Source organism: Buteo buteo, chromosome 25 (genome assembly GCF_964188355.1).
Source record: "Buteo buteo chromosome 25, bButBut1.hap1.1, whole genome shotgun sequence".
Classification (NCBI taxonomy): Eukaryota; Metazoa; Chordata; class Aves; order Accipitriformes; family Accipitridae; genus Buteo; species Buteo buteo.
Window position 1 is genome coordinate 11,730,075 of NC_134195.1, and position 5,390 is coordinate 11,735,464.

The 5,390-nt window shown below is 39.3% G+C and overlaps 1 protein-coding gene across 1 annotated transcript in view; it reads right to left on the reverse strand.

Annotated features, from left to right (window-relative positions):
- CYFIP1 (cytoplasmic FMR1 interacting protein 1) overlaps positions 1-1,319 on the reverse strand; it is an 84,035-nt gene extending 82,716 nt beyond the window's left edge. The window contains exon 1 of the mRNA XM_075057398.1: positions 1,302-1,319. The gene's annotated coding sequence lies outside the window, so the exon portion shown is untranslated. The remainder of the gene's footprint in view (positions 1-1,301) is intronic.
- Positions 1,320-5,390: the final 4,071 nt, after the last annotated feature.

The following is a 5,390-nucleotide window of genomic DNA, read 5'->3' on the forward strand; positions in this document are numbered from 1 at the left end:
TTGCCCCCAGATGGGTGACGCTTCACAGTGCTCCTGTGCGAGACTGCCACTGCAGCTCCTGTACTTGCCAAAAGCCACCTGGTGCCAGGAGCAGCTGCTTTGCATGAAAGCAAGATGCTGCCAACTGGCGCCATACTGTCCAAGCAATAACAACTCGTCCTAAGGACTGGCGGGTGCCCCAGGTCTTGCTATGCTCCTTCTGAGGTATTGAGTGGGCGAAGGAGCTACTTCCCCACCGCTGGAGCAATCTGCTCTTTATCAACATTCCCATAGTCAAGTTTATAGCTACCCATAGGGTCAGATAAAAAATATTGATGAAGATATGCAGCTAGTCAAGATTTGTGTTGCTTTTCTATTATTCGATATTGGAATTAGAGGACAATTGCATTTTACCATCTCGATGTCCATGTTCTCATGTAACATGAGGCATGCTTATCAGAACCATTTTAGAAGAGCCCACATCACACCATTCCAACTGCCTGGTTTAATTCTGTAATGCCCTCATAACTCCCTGCTCTTTCCATTTTCGTGCAATTTAAGTACTGCAATGACAGTCCTTGACTAAAGGCATCCAGTGGGTCTCCATGACCTGCTTCTCCCTCCACTCTATCCATCCTTCTTAATTACCCTTGCTGCACTGAGCATGGGCCTTCTGAGCCAAGCTAAAGATACATGTATCTACAGGCTCCTGATCAAGCCATTAACTGATCTCCTACCCACTGCAAGTTAGATGTGGTTTTTATGAGGCCAATGGCTACACTTAGGATCTCAAACAGCCCTTTCTTAGGTGGTATTTATTTAAACCTGTTATTTAACCCATGCCTGTCAATGATCTTTAGTGAGATCTATAACATTAATGTATCAAGCTCCTGGCAATTTATGTACCCTATACCTAAACCAGATGAACATCAAGATAATATAGTAGTAACAAGCTTAATGTGATCATCTGAAGACTACATAAAGCCTTTGTTCAAGGCACCATGCTAGCCACAGACACCCACAATTCTACTTCCTGAATTCCAGCTATTTTTATTTTATTTTTAATTTCCTTCTTTGGGCTTTATTATATTTATGCAAAGTCAGTGAAAGAAAACCTTCTGCAGGAGCCCACAGGAATCCACTGAAGAGTTCCATTCCACAGCAGCCTGAGAGCTTCAATAGGAATCTTGTTGTCCTGCCATGAGGTGTCTGCTTATGTCTAAGATACCAATGTACTCTCTGGTTTTGCACCTTTCCACTCAGATATTTTAGTGATTAAGCTTAATAGCGTATCTAGCTATTAATATTTTTTTTTTTTTTACCTGCTGAGTCCACAGAGATCTTTTCATCCTCAGAAAGGAGGTAAGGCAACACAGGAAACTGTCATGACCTGACACAGAAAGGTATTTATGAAGCCACAACAGGCAATGGCCACAATGACCCCAAGAATGGGACATCATGCAAAACTACAAAGAAAGAAAATAGGTAATTGTCTATAATCAGTTCAAAAATTAAATCCAACCTCTGGCAACATAGCAGCCACCTGTCCACACTGTAAAGGACTGGACAAAATTTTTCACACAGGAAGTCAGCACAGACTTAATTTTATCAGATGTGGCAAATGGTTTAAAGCACAGCAAGGCTGCAAAAAGATTATATGCTTCCACACCACATATAGCAAACCCATTGTTTCAGCCCTCAGAAGGAGACAGGCACCTATGTAAAGGGCACAGCACTTGGGAGAGTTTAAGCAGAAGAGACCGAGCAGAAAGCAGCAACTGTCTCAGAGGTCATAATGAGCAGCCAGCTCAGAAAGTGAGAACCTGCCCACAGCAGCAGGCCTGGCCAGCTACGTAAAGACATAACTTCTACCACCACTCCTACCAGGAGCTCTCAGCTTCACAAGGCCTTATGAAAATGCAGAGTGAGCTGGTCACCCACACCTACCTCTACCTCCAAGAAAAGCCAGATTCCTACCCCAAGAGCACATGTGCTGCCAAGAGCACAGCTGACAGCAGCAAGTGGACTGCATATTCATAAATACCCATTAGCACATGACGACACATGCAGCTCTCTGGTTCCCATTTCCCTCCTAGTGCTGAATGCCACTATCTCAAATGGATCTGAGCAAGGAAGGCTTCCTAGTTCTGCTTTCCAGCTCCCTGAAAAAAAGCTAGACAAAAGTTCTGTTGCTAACTCAGAGGGACTTAACTCTTTATCTGTATAATGGGCCCGTGTCCCCCCACTCTGCTTTCCAAGAATGCTGCATGCTGTGTCGCCAACTGCACCAGAGTCCACCCACCAATTCCCTGACAGACATGAACAAGCATTAAATCCCTTCTTGATTCTATCATAAATTATATTCATTTTGCTCATGTAGGACATCAGTACAGAAACTAGGGCACGTACGTTAGGCAATTCATCCCACCCACTCTTTATGCCAGCCCTGCCCCTCTAAAGCTGGTAACTTTATTAGCTATATAGACCCCAAGACCTGTGATCCCCTACAGACTTCCCAGCAATAAATGCACAATGCAGCAACAAGCCACTGCACAATCCAATAAATATGAATTGTATCAGTGAGGAAAGGTTTTTCTCTAAGTGTGCAAAAGAGTATAGGAAGACAGGTGGAAAATTTGTAGATCTCTACAGTTAATAAGATTTAAAAGCACGTCAGAGATCTTTTTTTATGTTTTTAATCAGCCTGCAATTTAGAGATACTATCTTTAATCATGCTACCATGGAAACCATGCAATTGACAACTGGTTGCTAAATTTTTTGATATCAAGAGCTTGACGCAGGCAAAGGTCCTCAAGGACCTAGTAGTTAATTAGGGGTTATTAAAATTAAACAGCAAAGAAAGCATTAGAGAATTTACTAAATCTGTGGTAAAATGTGGCCTAGAGATTAAAGCAGCCCACAGGAAAAGAAAAGGAGAAGGAAGAAAAGTACTGAACCAGATAGATGAGGGCTTCTATGCTGCGACTTTTATGAGAGAATGCACCCAGAAATTAAAGAGAACAAATAAAGGTCAATGTGAAGTATAGATGAAGCTGTGAGAATCCAAAAATGCAGTGTGCTATTTTCCAAAGAATTTAGACAAGACATAACAACTTCCTGTGAATATTATAATCTTCTCTAATACCACCTAACCAAATCCTTACTTTTAAGCGCCCAAATCCATGCTTGCTGTTCCAGCCACATCAGTGCTGCTTTTTAAAGCCATTCACTTCTCCCTTGTACATCATTTCAGTACTTCTTCCATGTTTCAAAAACCCGAGCAGGCCTTTTTGTGCCTTAGCATAAAACAGAAAAATATGGCTGAGACCAGGATCTAAACATTTTTTTCTCTTTCTAGTTTCAAGTTCTCTAGCATCAGAATAATCTGGCTATGAGTGTAAACCAGATTATGTTTCTTCTCCTTCAATAATTCACTAAATCCTCTTCTCCATAATCAAGAATAATTTTTTAAACTATAAAATAATTATTTCTTACTTTATGCTTTTTAGGTCAGACATATTTAGGGGAAAACACATGCCTTTTCACATTTAAATACAGATTAGCCTTTTGACATTATGAAAGCAACAGCCATGAGCTTCCAAAGAGATCAATAAAAAATTTTAAAATTTTAAAATCTGCCACCTAGTGGGCTTTTTTAAAAATACATTTTTAAATTAGAAGATAGATACCTGCTTAGAAAGTTCTGTTTCTACATGCTTTGCTGGGTATTATTTTATGCTTTCCTTTAGCTAGATTTGGCAATTTACAAAACAATAGACTATGACAGAACCCCCTTAAGTCTATACAAACATGCAATAAATTAGGCCTTGGTTTTTCTAACATCTCTGCAATTACTTACTTGAAATTCCAGAAGTTCAAGTAAAGCACACTCAAATGCTAGGTCTCCTCCATCAAAGAGGAAGAGTGTCCTAAAGTTAAGATTCAGATCAATTCAGAGATAACTGATAAAAATGTGAATTTGGAAACAGAGTCAAAAAGTGTCCAGAAGGAATGGACCCAGCACAGAATCCAAGTAACAACTCTGCTCTGTATAGAAATCAGAAAACATTACAAGGAAATTTGAGCAAATAAATAGCTAAAATACCCCAAACCTCACTAAAAGCCTTCTTTTTTCCAAACAGGTAAATAGCTATTTTAACTACTGCCAGGAGACTGATGGTAAGGTCCTGGTGGCATTACAGGGCATGCACACTAAAAGAAAGGACTTATTTTTCTGTGGTTTTAAAGAAAGAAAAAGGGACGCCAGAAGACGGACTCATTCAAGGGAATTTGTCAGCTGAGTATTACTGACACACAAAAAGCTAAGCATGGAGGACATCTGTGACTAGAATTGGCCAACATTGCCAGAGCTAGATTTTCCACTGTGCTCTTGGGACGACAGAAAAGCAAACAAAGCTCTGAAGCTGGCTGAAAAATGGCGTCCAGGCATCACCCACCTCCAAAATGCAGAAAAGTCTCTCTGCAGAATGCAAAGTTAATTCCTAAACAGGAAATTGGGCGAAACAACAAAATCTTTCACTTGTATGGGGTCTTTCAAATAAAATATGTAAAATCTGCAAAGGGATTTACTAGGAATTATAGTTTCAACAACATGAACGATTGAAGGATTTTTTCTGCCATATCTAGCTAATATTATCTAAGGTAAGTCTATGAAAAGCAGTAATTTCACTGAAGGTAACCACTGTGTAGAAAGGAGAAATAAAGCAACCACTTGTTAAGATTTTTTTTAAAAGCACAGTGTACAAGACATACATATACTCAAAAAGTAATGAACCAGTGCATACAAGCACTGAAATTTCTAGTATAAGTATGCCTTTTAAAACTATTAGCATGCTATTCATTTTTACTCCGAGTGAGCAAGAAACAGTTAATAAAGAACATATACTGTCTCTGCATGCAATAAACAACATGGAATCTCAAATGAGGATCAGTCATGGTAAACTGGAAGTACAAATTACTTTTGTTAATAGGTGTCCACTTACCACAAAAAACATCCACTTGGAAAAGCGTGTCATGTGGTAGCAGAGGATAATACAAACATAATATTCTCTAAAGCAAAAACTCAACTCAGTCAAACAAACAAACAAAAAAACATGCTACAGGGCAGCAGAAAGTTTCCCAGTGTTATACTTTAAAAAAAATAAATTCTTTTTCTTGAAAACATTTTATGGCTATAACTTGGAAGAACCTTTTGAGAACTCCTGTTCAAACACGAAACCCAATATGCATTTTCATATAAAGTAATTATTTGTTCACAGCTGAAAAAAAAAATAGTCTTATAATGTGAGCCACAGCCTCACAGTTGGTAGTAATATACTTCATTTATCTTGCAGAAACAGCCCTCAAACTTTAAGTTACCGACTGGCTTTCAGCAGAAACACACACAACGG